Source organism: Hypanus sabinus, chromosome 5, assembly GCF_030144855.1.
Source record: "Hypanus sabinus isolate sHypSab1 chromosome 5, sHypSab1.hap1, whole genome shotgun sequence".
Classification (NCBI taxonomy): Eukaryota; Metazoa; Chordata; class Chondrichthyes; order Myliobatiformes; family Dasyatidae; genus Hypanus; species Hypanus sabinus.
In genome coordinates this window covers 56,263,599-56,283,414 of record NC_082710.1, presented here as the reverse complement: position 1 = coordinate 56,283,414, position 19,816 = coordinate 56,263,599, and the positions used below count along the sequence as shown (strand labels likewise).

The 19,816-nt window shown below is 42.1% G+C and overlaps 1 protein-coding gene across 3 annotated transcripts in view; it reads left to right on the top strand.

The window, feature by feature from the left end:
- spata6l (spermatogenesis associated 6-like) overlaps positions 1-8,271 on the top strand; it is a 100,755-nt gene extending 92,484 nt beyond the window's left edge. For all 3 annotated transcript variants that reach the window (XM_059969988.1, XM_059969986.1, XM_059969989.1), the window contains one exon: positions 1,002-8,271. The gene's annotated coding sequence lies outside the window, so the exon portion shown is untranslated. The remainder of the gene's footprint in view (positions 1-1,001) is intronic.
- The last annotated feature ends 11,545 nt before the right edge of the window (positions 8,272-19,816 follow it).

Below are 19,816 nucleotides of genomic sequence, written 5' to 3'. Positions count from 1 at the left end.
CAGTCTTTCTCTCTGCAGTTCATTCTTGCCACATCTAGTTGTGCACCATATTGTTCAACAAGGGAGAATTAAGTGTCTCAGTCAATGTTGTCCAAACCTTTTGAATAATATAACTGTCGTAGTTGAAGAGTTTGCTGTCTGTACAAAAATTGAGATGTGGATGTGAGGTGTACAGCAATGTGAAGTGTGTAAGGGTAGATGAAGCATATGAATGCTAGTAGGGGTGCTGATTGATGGAAATCATGAGTAAGTTGAACACTTTGCTGGTAATGACCACTCATAAGACATTATTGAACTCTTGTTCCAATGCATTTATAGCTACATTCCTGGCAATGACTGCCATTTTCTGGGGCAATTATTCTCTTATGACTAAGTTATATTCCAAATTTGCTGAGGTTTAATTCTAACCATCACGATGTGACTATTTCTGAATCTGTCAACATGACCATGTGTTAAAAGCTTTTGCTTTTAACTGAAGCTTTTAGCTTCCCCTTAACCTTTTGAAACAGGATAATGATGTTCCCAAAGTTACTAAATCTTTACAGAGGATTAAAAAAGCCACTTCATACCTAAATACTTTCAAAGCAGAAGGGATGGTCTCAGTTCAGTTTTGACAAACAAATATTGTTTTTGTCCAAAATTAAAATGATACAAATGTTTTTGCTTCAAAAATATTAATGCCTGAAGTTTTTGAACCATGCCTTTGCAGGCTTTGCTTTACTGATGAAAATAATCATGTGTAACTGCTACAATTTTATGTCTAACCTGCATAAGCAATGCAATAAAAGTATAGAAATCAGCTGATATATGTAATTAAATAGCTATTTTTATTTTACATTTATATCATTTTTAACTTTTTTCTGCTTGTATATAATTTTACCTGTTTTTATTTATCAAACATTAGGGGAAAGTAAGCTGATTTTTAATGCATGTGTGTAAATGTGTTTATTAAAATTACAAGTATTCCATGTAAAAACTTACTTTTTGTTTATTTTTAATAGCATGTCATTCACAAATTACTGCAAGGAAGACCTTCCTCGAAACAACTGGTGCAACAAAACTTTGGACAAATAAAACAAGCATAAATCTTTTATCAGCTGTTATGTAACATTCAGATTGAACCGTTATTGATCATTTAAAAGGCCATAGTCGTATTGTAGTATTGATGCACCAGATCTGAGTAACTGCTTTAGCTTTACTTCAAGTGTATTTTCAACCAATTGTTGGTTTGTTTAATTAGTGAAGTTGGATTAAGATGTTACAGTATCCATGTAGAATTTTAAGAATTGTATTTTAAAGCTGCTCCAATAGGGGAGAAAATTCCTGATGGTTTCTTATCCCCAAGAGACCTAATTACTGATTAATGTTAGTTGGCAAAAGACAGTAGGATAAACCAATAGTAGATTGTCAGTTCAGCACTCTTCAAGGGCCATTCAATTCATAATCCTTTCCAACTAAATGATTTGCTGATCTAATGTACCAACTTTAATGCATAGCTTTTTTAGGTTGCTCTCCTTAAAACAAGGGCATGCATTCCAGGCTTATTTATGGACTGTCAGACAAAGAATGGAATGGATAGCTCATTTAATTCGCATCAGTACCGAAAGCCAAGAATATCTCTTTCCCAGTACTTAGTAATTTACAGCATCTGCAGTTAGCTGAAAAGCTGACTGCCCAGTTTTCTCTTATCTCAATCTTATTTTTGTCCACATACTTTAAGCCGGAATATTAAAACTATAATGACGTTTGCAGTACTGATTCGATTACTTTATTTTGCTCTCCTTTTTCAATAACTTTAAGGAAATTGCAGGATTTTATTTTCTGATGACTTATTGACTTGTTTTGTATCTTGAAAATGAAGCATCTTTCAGGGCCTAGTATATTTCAGAACAGGCACATTCAGAGTCTGGTGCAAGATTTAATTTATTCTGGTTGGTATGAAGATATTATGGTTTGAAATGCAAGTGCTATTTCAAGTGGGATGTGGTAATGCCAAATTCAGAACCAGTAGTGTTGCATTGTGGTTCATCCTATTTTCTGATTCTTTACTTTCTGGATTTCTCTTCTTTACTTGTTGGCATAAAGAGGTTCTGCAGATTCTGGAAATTTTGAGCAACACAAACAAAATGCTGGAGGAACTCAACAGGTCAGGCAACATCTATGTAGAAAACTGCCCCTTCCTTTCCAGTCCTGATGAAGGGTCTCAGCCTAAAAAACGAACTGTTTATTTCCCTCCTTAGCTGCTGCCTGACTTGCTGAGTTCCTCCACCATTTCATGTGTTCTCTATTTGTGCAGTGCAGGACTCATGAAACTAAGGTCTTCTCCATAAATTGTGCACTATTCTTGTGAAGTACTCAAATGTTGGGCAAAATTAATTTATATTAATTCTATTCACCTGTTTGGTGTGCATTGGAAGGAGGGATAACTAAAGGGAACCATTATTTGTAAACGGTTATTAAACTAGTAATCAACTACTTAAGCTAATTTGTTACTGTTGTCTCCAACATCTGTTTGAAATATGATCAAGCGAGTACAGGAGATCTCAGTGACTAAATCTTCGCATTTTTTTCTTGCCATCTGTATGAAGTATTTCACTCCCAGGGGATTAGTAGCCTTATGTGTGGTTAACCATCTCAGTTAGAAGGCTCCAATCAACTTGTCAACTGATTTTTATTAGAAGCTTACATACCAAATCAGGACATCAGCAAAAAGGCTTGGACATCAGACACAGATTCATTTTATTTGAATCTGATATACAAGGGATCAAGACGAAATAAATCCCTCTTATCACCAGGTGATTTGAAAGTCGTTTCTTGAGACCAAGTGATCAGTGCAGAAGGAAGGACAATTAGTATAGGAGCAAGGCAGTATCCATGAAAAAGGAAGTAATGGATTTCTGCTTGTCTCTATTTGCCTGGTCTTAGAATGGAATTGCAGATTTAAAAACAGGCTAGGCAGGCCAGAGTGATGCTGAATTTTCTTATTGAAAGAAAATACCTATCGTCTTTGTGTACAAGATAATGGGAGGCATTGATCATGTGGATATTCGGAGTCTTTTCCCCAGGGCTGAAATGATTTAAGATGCTTGGAAGTAGGTACAGAGGAGATGTCAGGGATAAGTTTTTTACGCAGAGAGTGATGAGTGCATGGAATGGACTGCCAGCAGTGGTGGTGGAGGCGGAAATGATAGGGTCTTTTAAGAGGATCCTGGATAGATACATGGAGCTTAGAAAAATAGAGGGCTACGGGTAAGCCTAGGTAGTTCTAAGATAAGGACATGTTCGGCACAGCTCTGTGGGCTGAAGGGCCTGTATTATGCTGTGGGTTTTCTATGTTTCTATCTTAGAATTTAAAAAAAACAGGACTGGGAATGGGCTAGAGCTGATCTCCCAATCTGCTCATATCTGATACATCCTTAACATAATTACCCAAATCTGTGTCTCCCTTGTGGTACATGTGTTTGTCAATCACCACCTTGAATTCACCCAATGAGTCCTCCTCCACAAAGGCAGAGATTTCCAAAGATTCAAGACTATCTGAAAAAAAATTTCATCCTCATTTTTATTTTCACTATTCTTGTGAATAGACACTCAGACACTCAGACACAACAGACACTCAGGGTCGAATCAAAGGTGTATTTATTTATCTTGTACTATGTCTTTATTACAAACATCAAGTACTGCAGGGCCATCCCATTAGTGAGTTGCTCGATAGCAATGGAGCTGGATTTATTGCAGACCATTGGACCATGCAATGTGCGACTAATAATAGAGAAATACAATAATTTTCTAAATGGTGAGGGATTGAAAAATGTTGGTGTTCAGAGAGCGCAGATACAAACAAAATCATTTTAAGTTGCCATGCAAGCAATGTGGTAGGCAACAGCATTCTGGCCTTTAGGAGTATTTGAGTACAAGAGTAAAGACATCTGACTGTAGTTATATAGGGTCTTAATAATGTGTGCTACCCAGCAAGTTCTCCCTGATAAAAGGTAAACTTACAGTATATTAGAGGGAGTAAAATGAAGGTTCAACAATATGATTCCTTGGATGGTAGGGCATGCATGGCAGAATTATCCTATGGGGAGAATTTGAGTGGTTTAGGCATATACCTTCAAGAGTTTGGGAGAATAGGAGATGTGCTTGTTGAAGCATGCATTAGTTTCATGTTTCCCCTCACTCTGATGTCTAAGCCAGATGTCACAGTCTTAAAATGACAGAGATGAGAGAATTATCACAAAGAGGCAAATTAATTTTTCGGGTTTTATTCCCAAGGGTGCTTTAGAGGTTCAGCTACTGAGTAGATCCAAGATAGGACTGAGTAGGATTTTAGCCAAGGAGAGATATGTGACTTCTTCAGGAAAGTGGTACTGTGATCCTAAGTCAGCCAAGAATATTGGAGCAGACACAAATTATTCAAAGATCTATAACTGTTACCATTCCTTACCTTCTTGGTCATATCGTGCATGCAAAACAAATGATCCCAGTAATGGATTAAATCATTGGATAATCTATCATTGCATGATTCCTATGGTGAGCCATTTATTTTACAAATCTTTTCTGTTAGCAGCCTGTCTGACTACTGCTAACCTCTGTCAGCATGATTTTCTGCCCTCCCACATAAAGAATGGTTCACAAGCATTATTTTCATGACTATCTTTCACAGCAGCTTGTTGACTAGAGTTGAAAACCTTCATTATTCCATTCCTTACTAATGGAACCTCTGGTATTAACATTTGGTTGCTATAACCCTTGGTTTTTCAAACCTGAAAACCTTCTACATCTGACATTGAATCCCTATTTTTATACTAACCCACTTCCTGAGTCACATTTTTAAAGTCACATATTTGATTTGTGCCTCATGTGATTTTCCGTTTCATTAAAGTCAATGAAGCATGAAGTCAGTGTGTAAGTCAGACACCTGTCCAAGTGTGCCACATTCTCACCAGGTGGAATAGGTTAAAAAGCTAAAGGATGTGGAAAATTGCCATCATTTTCCCCAAAAGCTAGAATGAATATTGGACTTTATCATTTGGTCTATTCTACAATGCATTTGAAGAACAAGAAGGACATAAAATCTTATTAAATGAACAAACCTTGCATTATGTTGTGAAGTCAGCTGTTTGCCTTACAAGCACACCAGTTTTCATGATACTGCAGAGCTGTTGCTTACTTTGCCAGTTCCAGAAAGTCATGCTGTAACTCTCCTGCCCAGCTATTGATTGTTTTCTGAAGATGGTGTTGCTTTTGATGTGCAGTCAGTGGCCACTTTATTAGGTACAGGAGTACACCTAAGAAAGTAGTCACATAAGTGAAATCCAATGTGTTCTTCCGCAGTTGTAACCCATCCTCTCCAAGGTTCAACGCGTTATGCATTCAGACATGCACTTCTGCACGCCACTGTTGGAAAGTGTGATAATTTGAGTTACTGCCACCTTCCTGCCAGTTTGAAGCAGCTTGGTCATTCTCCTCTGACTGCTCTCATTAACAAGGCCTTTTTTTTTTCACAGAGCTGCTGCTCACTCGATGTTTTGTTTTGATTCTTGCACTATTCTCTGTAAACCGTAGACAGTGTTGTGCATGAAAATCCCAGGATATCAACAGTTTAGAGATACTCAAACCACTATCAACAATCATTCCATGATCAACGTCACTTAGATCACATTTCTTACCCTATTCTGATGTTTGGTCTGAACAACATCTGAACCCCTAGACCATGTTTGCATGTTTTTATGCATTGAGTTGCTGTCAGATGATTGATTGATTAGATAATTGCATTAATAAGCAGGTGTATCTACAAAAAGTGGCCACTGAGTGTGTGTAAATGCCCAATATTATCCAAACAAGGACACTCATATTAAAGAACCAAAAGACACCTGTTCAAAATCTGTAAAAATAAACATTATTGGCTTCATAAATAAACTTTGAAATTTTATTTTACTATATTTTAAGACTAACAGCCCAAGTCTCTCCATTAAATTTAGTGCTTAAGAAACTGAATTGTGCAGTGTGTTTTTGAATGGTGCATGATTCAATTTCAATGAAATATTAATCACGAAGGAAGAGCAAAGACATTGCAACTTCCTGAAAGTCATTTCCACAAAGCTGTGAGTCCTCTGTTCGTCTAATGCATAGGGGAGCCTTAATGTATGTAATGTAATCTAACAAGACATGCACTACATTGGGATACTACCTACAGGATTTCAATTCACATATCCTTTGCCATTGGACCACCTATACAAAGGCAGGCTTATGAGGCTTGCATCAATGTTAAGTTCAGAGGTTCCTGCTTGAGGAGTTCCCTGGTTCTGAGATCCAGATCTCAGATAGGTCTTTAAATATTCAGCCTTTGCAAAGGGCACCCACCCCACCTCGAGCCATCACCATTTTCGTTATCCCACCAGACATCCTATTCTCTAGTCAACAGCATCACCAAACACTGGGCTTTATGCCTGATTTCTTCTCTATCATTGTCCTCAGATCTTCTGTCCTGACTACTGATTCCTCACCTCTTATCCATCTACTGAACCTGACAGAGACCCACCATCAGCAACACAACCAGATCCCAATTGATCAGTACCTGACTCCCTGAACTCCCTTCCCTCTTCTACTCAGATTATAAAAGTAAACTCAGATGTGAAATCCCATTATTTTACAGTACAAATGTTCTGGTTTGTGTAATAATTTGACTTTACCATATTTTCAAAGTGATGCTGATTTGTCAACAAAAATCTCAATAATCAGCGAGTTGTTTAATGAATCAGTTGCTTTGTGAGCCAGTTGCATGCTTATCTCTGAACTGTGAGTTTAAAACTTACTTCATGGAATTAAACAAAAAATTCAAGCTTGACACTTTAGTGCAATCCAATTTGAGATACCATACTTCAGAAGTAGATTCTTGAACCCAGGTGCTATCTGTTCTAAGTACGAAGATAATAATCTCTTAATGCTCTGTAAAAGAGGGAAATGGATGCCCTCCCCAATACCCTAGTCACTATTTATCCTGAAACCTTCACAAATGACTTAGCCACATCACATTACTGTTTGTGGGTACTGACTGTACATTATTTGGACCCTGCACTTTTATGTATGTGCTTAGAATTTGTGGGTTAAACTTCACAGAGTCACTGGCCAATGTAAGTCCACAACTATTAATTTATCTATTGTAGTCTACACCTGAATAAGGCCATCTGGGATGTTATAAGAGAGAAAAAGCCTTTGGAGGGAGAGTCATTAACAAGATCAGAAAGTAGAGAGGTTTGGCGATAAGTCATGAAGATTGATTGTGTGCGAGCAGGAATCAGATAGTCAGGCTTGGGATCATTGTTTGAAGGCAAGAAAGTAATTAAGTATTTCTTATGGTGTTGGAGCACATAAATGGGTCGGTTGAAGATCAGTGCTGGTATGGCGTGGTGGTGGGGTAATACAAGGGCCAGGGATAGGATAAGGAATGGTTTTGGAAGTTCTTGCCATGGGTGGTGGGATTCCTAAGGAAAGTCAGGTAATTAGATCACACAGGAGTCTAGAATTGGGTTATGATTGCTGTGCTGGAAGTTAGCACTTTGAAAGCTTATTTCAGCATGCGTAGCCCTTGTTTAGAATTGAAAATCCCAGATTGCATCTAGATATGAATTGTTTTGAACTAGATATTGCTTCAGGTATCCAGAATCTTAATGTATCAAATTTCATTTCTCCTAGGAGCCTGAAATAAAAATCATGAATTCACAATCCCAATAATAATCCCAAATTTTACACTAATGCCTTATTTTTCCTAAAAATCAGATCAACATGAATTTGTGGCATTACCTAATCCAATTTAGTGAGATACAGCAGCATTTTATTTTAAATATTTACCATGAGGTATTCTGATGCTGTGAATCTACATATACATAATTAAAGAATTCTGTTAAAGAAATTATTTGAGTAGTTATACAATTTTATAATGAATTATGCAGGAATTGCTGATTGAACCACAAATTGGTATTTTCTACTGTTTGCTTCACTTTCTCAAATAATAGTGTTTTGTAATGTTTTCATGGATCCTGTGTATTATAAAAATTATGTAAGAATTAAATAAGCTAAACCTAACCCTTCAGATCTTCAAATGTTGCTGTTTTAAAGTTGCAACAGAATTTTGAAAGTACAAGAGAGTTCAACAGATTTTTAACAAACATGCACTGTGTTGTAGTGCCAACTGGAATAATTAAATTTGTTCCCCTGAAAACAAATGAAATGTAATGCAACAATAAATAAAATTATTTGTTAATTTCATGCAATTTTATTCTTTATTTAATCTGAATTGTTTGGATACTACATTTAAACAAATCTATGTAAAGATACAATTACTTAAAAATAGACATTCACATTTGAAGTTTTTTTAAAAGATTTTTTTTAAGGAGGTTTCAACCTTCTCCATTTTAGTCTTCAAAATAAATTCCTTTATTGATTTAAATGGATTTGGTAATCCAGACTGAGTCTTTTTGAATTAAGCTGAGATATAACAATTGTTTGCTGGAAGTAAATTATGGACTACTAGAAAGAGATTTGTAGACAAATTGAAGATATATATATATTAATAATGATCTTATAATGAAACTTATAATCCACAAATAGACCTGGAAAGAGAAACCAAATAGGAGAGGTGGATTTATTGGCATTGTGTGGAAATGATGCATTATTTAGAGATGGCCCAGTATATGCAATTCAGTCAGATAAATAGGGACTGTGCCATACAATGTTCAACAAGAATGATTAAGGGAATTAGATCATGTTTGAAAAAAATTGTAATATTTGTAGAACAAATGAAATCAGCAAATCTGGAACAATACTAAGAATCGGGGAAAACTATCAAGAGGAGTATTGCAAAATTTAAGAGAATAAATTAGCAAAAAATATAAAAAATAAAAAAATGAAAGTGAAAAATTTGCAAAAAACCGAAAATGCCTAGACAGCATCTGTGGAATGAAAAACAATTAATGTTTCACATCCAGGAGCTTTAATCAGAAAATACACTCAGTGGCCTCTTTATTAGGTACCTCCTTAACCAAATAATGTGGCCACTTATGTATGTTTGTGGTTTTTTGCTGCTGTAGCCCACCCAGTTCAAGGTTTGACATGTTGTGCAGAGATTTTCTATTGCACCCACTGTTGTATTATATGGTTATTTCTGTTACCGTCAGCTTGAACAGCATGGTCATTCGTCTTTGACCTTTATCATTAACGAGGTGCTTTCATTCACAGACCTGCCATTCACTGGATGTACTTGTTTTGTTTTTTCACACTATTCACTGTAAACTCTAGACACTGTTGTGCGTAAAAATCCCAGAACACGAACATTTTCTGAGATACTCAAACCACCACAGTCAAAGTCACATAGATCACATTTCTTCTTCATTCTGACATTTGTCTGAATAACAACTGAATTTCTTGACCATGTCTGTGTGCTTGCATGTATTGAGTTGGAGTTGCATGACTGACTGATTAGATATTTACATTGATGTGCTGTGCCCTTTGTGACCAGTGACTGGTGCTAAGTTGAATTCCAGTAGCCAAGAAGGTGGAGGAGGGAAGAGTAGAAGAATGGAATATCTGTGATGCAATGAGACTAAATGAGTACATTTAGGAGTAGCAGGTTTAGGGTATGCTTCTTTGTCTGTGAAATGAGATGCAGGTAACAAGAGGATGGGACATGCCCAACAGCCCAGACTACACAGACAGCAAAAAGAAAAAACAAAATTAAATTAACGACAAGCTTCTAACTCGAAAATCTGAAAAGAAGATGGAGATGGTTAGTAGGTTAGCCAGCATCTGTAGTGAAAGCAAAAGAGTTAACCTTATAGGTCAAAGAGCTAGAAAAATGAGAAAATGAATTAGTTGAACATTGCAGAAAGGAGTTCAAAGAATGGAGAAGACAAAGGGAAACTGATAGGTGGAGGCCAGGGCTGCCAAGGTGATTTCATTGCTATAAAGACTTTTGGTTGATAAATAAATAAGCACAATTGGAAAGAGGAATCAAAGGCATGTCAAATCTCCAAAAATCTGCTATCTGTCTGGAAATTGCAAATGTTTCACACCTGGCTTACTGGCTGGAGTTTTTCACATTCTCTTTGAACTGGCGCCTAGTTCCCTGTTTCCCTTAACTCACCAGGCTCCATTGTTGAGGCTCCTCGGAAACTCACTGGTTTGTGCTCTTCCAACATTTTTAACCAATCTTATTGGTTTTATTACCTATCCTCACTTTAAACTCAAAGGGCTCTGTTTCCCACACCCCTTGGGAAATTGATTGTTCTGCTCTGTATCATCCTAAAAACACAATAGTGTAGCGGTGTGCTACACACAGCGCTAAAATTACGACACGGAGTCGGTAACTGCAGTCGAAGGAAAAAACTTTATTCGAAATCCTCAGCCTCACTTTTAAGCCTCCCTCAACCTGCCCCCCGTGGCGCAGAGGCTCCAAAGCTCTGTGCTTGCAAACCCCTGTAGGCTATCTAATTGTGAGCCGGTTCGGATGTGCCAGGAAATGGGTCGCCACATAACCCCCCCCCCCCCCCAGAACAGGCGATACACCCCCCAATGTCCACAGTCTGGGCCAGAACCTGCTTGGGAGGTCGGCCTCTGCGCCGAGGTGCCGGAAACTCGGCCGGTTGTGCCAGGTCCACATGGGCCGGTTTAAGGCGGTCCACTGTGAAAACCTCCTCTTTCCCCCCAACGTCCAGCACGAACATGGACCTGTTGTTCCGGAGCACCATAAACGGCCCCTCGTATGGCTGCTGCAGTGGTGGCCGATGCCCGCCCCTTCGTACAAACACAAACTTACAGTTCTGCAGGTCTTTGGGTACGCAGGTCGGGTTCCGCCTGTGCTGTGAAGTGGGTATGGGGGCCAGGTTACCGAGCTTCTCGCGTAGTCTGCCCAGGACTGCTGCGGGATCTTCCTCTCGCCCCCGTGGGGCTGGTAGGAACTCCCCGGGGACGACCAGGGGCGCGTCGTATACCAACTCGGCCGACGAGGCGTGTAGGTCGTCCTTGAGCGCTGTGCGGATGCTGAGTAGGACCCAAGGAAGCTCGTCCGCCCAGTTGGCTCCTCGCAGGCAGGCCATGAGGGCCGACTTCAGGTGACAGTGGAAACGCTCCACTAGCCCGTTCGACTGTGGGTGGTAGGCAGTTGTGTGGTGCAGCTGAGTCCCCAAAAGGCTGGCCATAGCTGACCTCAGGCTGGAGGTGAACTGGGCGCCTCTGTCGGAGGTAATGTGGGTTGGTACACCAAAGCGAGATATCCAGGTGGTGATCAGGGCTCGGGCGCAAGATTCGGAGGTGGTGTCGGTGAGCAGGACCGCCTCTGGCCATCTTGTGAACCGGTCCACGATAGTGAGGAAGTGCCGCGCAGACACCGGCAGGGGGCCCACAATATCCACATGAATGTGGTCGAAACGCCGGTGGGCGGGATGGAACTGCTGCGGTGGGGCTTTGGTGTGCCGCTGCACCTTGGCCGTCTGGCAGTGCATGCACGTTTTGGCCCATTCACTGACCTGTTTGCGGAGTCCGTGCCAAACGAACCTGCTGGAAACCATCCGGACAGTTGTCCGGATGGAGGGATGCGCCAAGTTATGAATGGAGTCGAAAACACGGCGCCGCCAGGCTGTCGGGACGACGGGACGGGGCTGGCCGGTGGCGATGTCACAGAGTAGGGTCCTCTCACCCAGGCCTACGGGGAGGTCCTGGAGCTGCAAACCGGAGACTGCAGTTCTGTAACTCGGAATCTCCTCATCCGCCTGCTGCGCCTCTGCCAGTGCCTCAAAGTCTACCCCTTGGGAAAGGGCATGAATGGTAGAGCGAGAGCGCATCCGCCACGACATTGTCCTTACCCGAGACGTGCCGGACATCCGTCGTGAATTCAGAGATGTAGGACAGGTGGCATTGCTGGCGGGACGACCAGGGGTCAAACGCTTTCGTAAACGCAAAGGTAAGCGGTTTGTGGTCCGTGAACGCGGTGAAGGGCCGACCTTCTAGGAAGTATCTGAAATGCCGGATTGCCAGGTAGAGCGCCAACAGTTCCCGGTCGAAAGCACTGTACTTGAGCTCGGGTGGCCGCAGGTGTTTGCTGAAAAACGCCAGGGGTTGCCAGCGACCTGCGATGAGTTGCTCCAGCACCCCACCGACTGCCGTGTTAGATGCGTCCACTGTGCGTCCATTCTGGGATGTACTAGCATTGCGGTGTTCGCCAAAGCTTCCTTCATTTGAACGAAAGCGGCGGCGGACTCCTCGTCCCAGGTAATGTCCTTGCTCGGACCTGACATCTGGGCGAACAGGGGGCGCATGATCCAGGCAGCTGAAGGGAGGAAGCGGTGGTAGAAATTGACCATACCTACGAATTCCTGAAGGCCTTTGATCGTGGTGGGTCGGGGGAAGTGGCGGACCGCATCTACCTTAGCGGGCAGAGGGGTTGCCCCGTCTTTAGTAATCCTGTGGCCCAGGAAATCAATGGTATCGAGTCCGAACTGGCATTTGGCGGGGTTGATTGTAAGACCGTACTCACTCAGTCGGGCGCAGTGTTGACAGAGGTGGGACAGATGCTCCTGACGGCTGCTGCTGGCTATGAGGATGTCGTCCAAATAGATGAACGTGAAGTCCAGGTCCCGTCCCACCGTGTCAATTAACCGTTGGAACGTCTGTGCGGCATTCTTTAGGCCGAACGGCATGCGGAGGAACTCGAAAAGGCCAAACGGGGTGATGAGAGCCGTTTTGGGGACGTCGTCAGGATGCATCGGGATTTGATGGTACCCTCGGACGAGGTCTACCTTGGAGAAGATCCGTGCGCTGTGCAGGTTTGCTGCAAAGTCCTGAATGTGCGGCACAGGGTAGCGGTCCGGTGTGGTAGCCTCGTTCAGCCTGCGGTAGTCACCGCACGGTCTCCAGCCTCCCGTCGCTTTGGGCACCATGTGCAGGGGGGAGGCCCATGGGCTGTTGAACCGCCGGATGATCCCCAATTCCTCCATCCTCTGGAACTCCTCCTTTGCCAGTTGGAGCTTGTCCGGGGGAAGCTGCTGAGCACGGGCGTGGAGGGGTGGTCCCTGGGTCGGGATGTGGTGCTGTACGCCGTGCCTGGGCATGGCCGCTGTGAACTGCGGTGCCAGAACCAATGGGAAATCCGCCAGGACCCTGGTGAAGTCGTTGTCGGACAGCGTGATGGAGCCGAGGTGAGGGGCTGGCAACTGGGCTGCACCCAGGGAGAACGTCTGAAAGGTCTCGGCGTGTACCAGTCTCTTCCTGGGCAGGTCGACCAGTAGGCTGTGAGCCCGCAAAAAATCCGCACCCAGAAGCGGTTGGGCTACGGCGACCAGTGTAAAGTCCCACGTGAACTGGCTGTAGCCGAACTGTAGCTGCACCTGACGGGTGCCATAGGTCCTTACTGTGCTGCCGTTCACGGCCCTCAGGGGGGGACCCGGTGCCCTGCTGCGGGTGTCGTAACTCGTTGGAGGTAAAACGCTGATCTCGGCACCAGTATCGACCAAAAACCGGCATCCCGACCTTCTATCCCACACATACAGGAGGCTATCCCGATGGCCAGCCGCCGTAGCCATCAGCGGCGGCTGACCCGGGCGTTTCCCGGGAACTTGCAGGGTTGGCGACAACGGCGGGCATCTGATCTGCAGTCGAAGGAAAAAACTTTATTCGAAATCCTCAGCCTCACTTTTAAGCCTCCCTCAACCTGCCCCCCGTGGCGCAGAGGCTCCACAGCTCTGTGCTCGCAAACCCCCGTAGGCTATCTAATTGTGAGCCGGTTCGGATGTGCCAGGAAATGGGTCGCCACAATAGGACATTACTCCAGTGGGATGGTAATATCCGAAGTTCTGTGAAACCTGCCAGTCCAGCACCACCAAAGTCCAAAGGGCCAGATTATGGAAACTTTATTGGACACATAAAGGTCAAACTACTTGTGAAGACTTGAAAATAAAAGGAGAATGCTAGAACTGTGTCTGGCAAGGGAGAAGAACAGAGTTGATATTGCAGATGGTTTACCTTACAGCAGAATTGGCCCATTCTGGTACAGACTGAAAAAAACAAATTGTCTGAAGTTGTTGTGTTCACTATTCCTGGAGGAACAAACAAAATAGAATAATAAAGATAAATTTGTTGGCTGATTCTGTGCATTAAGGCTGTTTGCTATAGTTCATATCGTCAGCAATGAAATTCCCAAGAAAAATGATGCTCATTATTTTTTTCTGCCTGAAGGTCCACTCATGTTTTTGGAACAGTTCTGAGAACCGCTTTTTGTCTCATCTGTAAACCTCTTCTTACAGCTGTCAGCAATATGCATGAGAGTTTCCTGGCTTTATCTTGCTATTTCACTCAGAGTTCCTCGTGCTGCAAAAAAGTTATAAGACTCTAAAGGTGCACCTGTAAGGGGGCCATGACTGGTATTTCTAGACAGCCTGCCTTTGTCTTCTAAGTACCAGAGGACTGGAATTGTCTGAGTTCTGATATGCATTTCCATCCTTAAAGGATGGAAGCACATTGAAACTGCAGCTCCAAAGTAGTTTTTCATCTCCATCAGCATCATCCTGCAATCCATATTTCTCTCTATACTTCCGTGGTGAATCTACAGGGAAGTAGTTTGGAAAAACAGGAGAAGTGGATATAGAGAGAGTATTTTGACTGCTTGGACATTAGATATCATCTGTCCTGGTGTATCAAACTCATACTGTCTCTATCAGATCCCTGGTAAAAATTGTGAAGCTTGCCAAAATGATGATAGAAACAATGTATTGGTGTCTCATTTGAAAACTGCTTTAAATGATTTGTTGCATACCTATGTATGTGATAAGGGCAGCAGCCTTAAAGTCAAAGTATATTTATTATCAAAGTATGTATACATTATGGAACCTTGAGATTTGTCTCTTTACAGACAGCCACACATCAAGAAACTCAAAAGAACCCATAAAAAAAAGGACATCCAGTGTGCGCAGAGAGAGATAAAAAACACACAAGTTATGCAAACAATAAGAAGTAAGCAAGTAGCATTTGGAACTAAAGTGAGTCCTCAGACACAAAGCCTGGAGCAGCCGGAGTAGGCCCACAGCTTCTGCCTCGGTGCAGCAAAGAGCGGAGTAAACATCGTGGAGCTGTGGGCAGAACTGGCCTGACCCTTGCCCTGCCTTTTCAATTCATATGGGTGGCATTTAAATTGTCCAAACATCCTTGCTCTAGGACCTGGACTCTTCGATACAGTCTGGGCCTGCACCCCATCACAATGTTTCAGTCCATACCCGATCTTCGCAAATTAGCCCGGCACTTAGATCAATTAAATCTTGCCCTTCAGTTTAGGTGCATATGCCTCATCTCCATCTCAAAAATTCCTCACACTCACTCTGACTCTATCCTAAATATGCCTTGACCTTGTTCCAACGCTGTCTCGACCCACACGCTTCAACCCTCAACTCAGCCTTGCATCTACAAGCCACTTCATTGTTCACAGTGATCATTTACCATAATATTTTACAGAAAAAGTGTTATCAATAAAGTATTTAGTTGTATTCATTGCTTTGGGAGCCACCGGTAAGAAGTCACCTGCCTACATCAGTGCCATCTTAAAAAGACAGTCTTAATGACAGCCAGACATAGCAGTGCACAGTATGACAGCTAGACACACTAATGCACAGTGTACAGACTAACACTGTAATACACAGTATGACAGCTAGACACAGCAATACACAGTATGACAGCTAGACACACTAATGCACAGTGCACAGACTAACACTGTAATACACAGTATGACAGCTAGACACAGCAATACACAGTATGACAGCTAGACACAATGCAGAGTATGACTGCCATTGAATAGTTGAAGGGCACAGTGGAGAATGGAAGACTCCAAATTTCATTTCAGTAAACATGGATGTCTTAATGAAAAAAGCACATGACAGAAGGGATGTTCAGTGTGCCAAATGATCCAAGGGACTAGCAAAGGTGACCCAAGAAAGGGCCTGGCAGGAAGTGACTCTAGCTGTCTCCTTCAGATGTCGGAGCAACCTATTTCAATAATTGGATCAGGGATTGATGTACTAATAAATTATAAACAGGCCGGTTATTTTGTGAAGGTGGATGAAAGGGAGTATTACTGTGATCTGGTCTCCCTTGACTGACTTGTAGACCTATATTGGTGTAAAGAATCATGGTGTACAGAAGTTCACTTGCTCTGCATTATGGATTATGATTTTAACAGTTTCCTTATAAAGACTATGTCTCTATGATGAAATCTGAAACAGACAATACAAACTATGCTTTGCTCATCTGCAATGTGGAAAGATAGAAATGTTTAGGTTTTGTTGGGACTTCCCTGGCTTGTTTTACTTAGGTCCTGCTTCTCCTGATCCTGGTGTTCTTCAGAATGTTCCTTAGGCTCTGGATCAGCGTGCTTTCCTTCCCCTTGTACTGACTGCCAGCCTCAGATAGTTAAGTTGTGCATTCTCAGTACAAAGTAGTTGTGGAGCACACAACAGTTAGCCATTGATCCTCTTGGGAAAATGCTTCATGGTTTTCCTAGACTGATGCAGAACACTGGAATCTCATTTTAGAAGACAAAAAACATGTTCCATAACTTGGAGTTCTGTGTATTGTTACTCAGTCGATGTGGTTGGTTAGTAAGTAGTATGAGGAACTCAAAAGGTTAGGAGCAGTCCACATGGCCAAGAATTCCTCCCTCCAAGCTGCACTGGCAGCAGAAAATAACCATTAGCTCAGTCTTTCTGAGAATGAAGGCACAATATGAGGTTTCTGGAAACATGGCAAAGACAGTGAAGAAATCCTTCTGATGATCCAAGTTCCCAAAATGTTAAAAAGGTTTTGTGTTCAGGGTTAGTTAGGAATTTATGTGCTTTTGCATGAGAAACCAATAATTCTGGCAAATAGACAGTAGGTGCAGGAGTAGACCATTCGGCCCTTCTAGCCAGCACCACCATTCACTGTGATCATGGCTGATCATACACAATCAGTACCCCGTTCCTGCCCTCTCCCCATATCCCTTGACCCCGTTATCTATAAGAGCTCTATCTAACTCTCTCTTGAATGCATCCAGAGACTTGGCCTCCACTGCCTTCTGGGGCAGAGCATTCCACATATCCACCACTCTCTGGGTGAGAAAGTTTTTCCGCATCTCTGTTCTAAATTGCCTACCCCTCATTCTTAAACTGTGAGCTCTAGTTCTGGACTCACCCATCAGTGGGAACATGCTTCTTGCCTCCAGTGTGTCCAATCCCTTAATAATCTTATATGTTTCAATCAGATCCCCTCTCATCCTTCTAAATTCCAGTGTATACAAGCCCAGTCGCTCCAATCTTTCAACATATGACAGTCCTGCCATTCCGGGAATTAACCTTGTGAACCTATGCTGCACTCCCTCAATAGCAAGAATGTCCTTCCTCAAATTTGGAGACAAAAACTGCACACAATACTCCAGGTGTGGTCTCACCAGGGCCCTATACAGCTGCAGAAGGACCTCTTTACTCCTATACTCAATTCCTCTTGTTATAAAAGCCAGCATGCCATTAGCTTTCTTCACTGCCTGCTGTACCTGCATGCTTGCTTTCATTGACTGATGTACAAGAGCACCTAGACCTCATTGTACTTCCCCTTTTCCTAACTTGACTCCATTTAGATAGTAATCTGCCTTCCTGTTCTCACCACCAAAGTGGATAACCTCACATTTATCCACATTAAACTGCATCTGCCATACATTTGCCCACTCACCCAACCTGTCCAAGTCACCCTGCATTCTCATAACATCCTCCTGACATTTCACACTCCCACCCAGCTTTGTGTCATCAGCAAATTTGCTAATGTTACTTTTAATCCCTCCATCTAAATCATTAATGTATATTGTAAACAGCTGCGGTCTCAGCACCGAAACTTGCGGTACCCCACTGGTCACAGCCTGCCATTCAAAAAGGGACCCGTTAATCACTACTCCTTGTTTCCTGTCAGCCAGCCAATTTTCAATCCATGTCAGTACTCTGCCCCCAATACCATGTGCCCTAATTTTACCCTCTACTCTCCTATGTGGGACTTTATCAAAAGCTTTCTGGAAGTTCAGGTACTCTACATCCACTGGCTCTCCCTTGTCCATTTTCATAGTTACATCCTCAAAAAACTCCAGAAGATTAGTCAAGCATGATTTTCCCTTCATAAATCCATGCTGACTCGGACTGATCCTTCTACTGCTATCCAAATGTGTCGCAATTTCCTCTTTTATAATTGACTCCAGCATCTTTCCCACCACTAACATCGGGCTAACCAGTCTTTAACTCCCTGTCTTCTCTCTCGCTCCTTTCTTGAAAAGTGGGACAACATTAGCCACCCTCCAATCAGCAGGAACTGTTCCTGAATCTATAGAACATTGGAAAATGATTATCAATGCATCCATGATTTCTAGAGCCACCTGGGATGCAGACCATCAGGTCCCGGGGACTTATCAGCCTTCGGACTCAACAGTCTATCCAACACCGTTTCGTGCCTAATATAAATTTCCTTCAGTTCATCCTTTACCCTAGTTCCTTTGGCCACCATTACATCTGGGAGATTGTTTGTGTCTTCCCTAGTGAAGACAGATCCAAAGTACCTGTTCAACTCATCTGCCATTTCCTTGTTCCCCATAATAAGTTCACTGGTTTCTGTCTTCAATGGCCCAATTTTGGTCTTAACTATTTTTTTGCTATTCACATACCTAAAGAAGCTTTTACTATCTTTATATTCTTGGCTAGTTTATCTTAATACCTCATTTTTTCTTGGTGTATTGCCTTTTTTGTTATCTTCTGTTGCTCTTTAAAAGCTTCCCAGTCCTCCGGTTTCCTGCTCATCTTTGCTATTTTATACTTCTCTTTTATTTTTATACTGCCCTTTACTTCCCTCGTCAGCCACGGTCACCCCTTATTCCCCTTAGGATCTTTCTTCCTCTTTGGAATGAACCCATCCTGCACCTTCTGCATTATTCCCAGAAATACCTGCCATTTTTGTTCCACTGTCTTCCCTGCTAGGATATTGTTCCATTGAACTTTGGCCAGCTCCTCCCTCATAACTCCATAGTTCCCATGGTATAGGATGTCACCAGTTGGTTATTGGAATCAAAGCATATGTAATCTTGGATTATGTTGTATGATGACGTTGGTATTGGCAGATAAACAGTGAGGTCAATCTGCAGCTACATGAAAGATACCAGAAAAAGGTCAAACATACTATCAGGAATTATGTACTGGAACATCCAGTCCATACTGGTCCTAGTATTTCACCAAAATCTTACATATCACAAATGTTCTTTCTGTGATTATTTTAACTACAAAGATGAATAACTAGCTAAATAAAATACATTACTGAAATTCAAAGAGAAGTTAATACTCCAATAGTGGTCCAAATAGCGCAAATAATTTTCCTGATCATTGAACTAGATCCATACTTGTTATTATACAGATTGTATCTGGATTGAATTGCTAATACTTTCACGAATTGAAAGTCTGTCTCTTTCGCCTATTCTTAATTAAACCCCTAACTGTGAATTCGTTTACAGATTACAGAATGAGATAAAATGCATATGAGTGGTTTAGTGGCACAGCTATTATAGCTGTTAGTAAATATATTTAAGACAAAGTTGGATAGATTTTTGCATAGTAGGGGAATTAAGGGTTATGGGGAGAAGGCAAGTAGGTGGAGATGAGTCCATGGTCAGATCAGCCATGATCTGATTGATGGCCAGATGGCTTCTTCCTGCTCCTATTTTTTATGTTCTTCTGTTTGGTGAGTCATAGAAGTGAGCTGAATGAACAACGTCTGA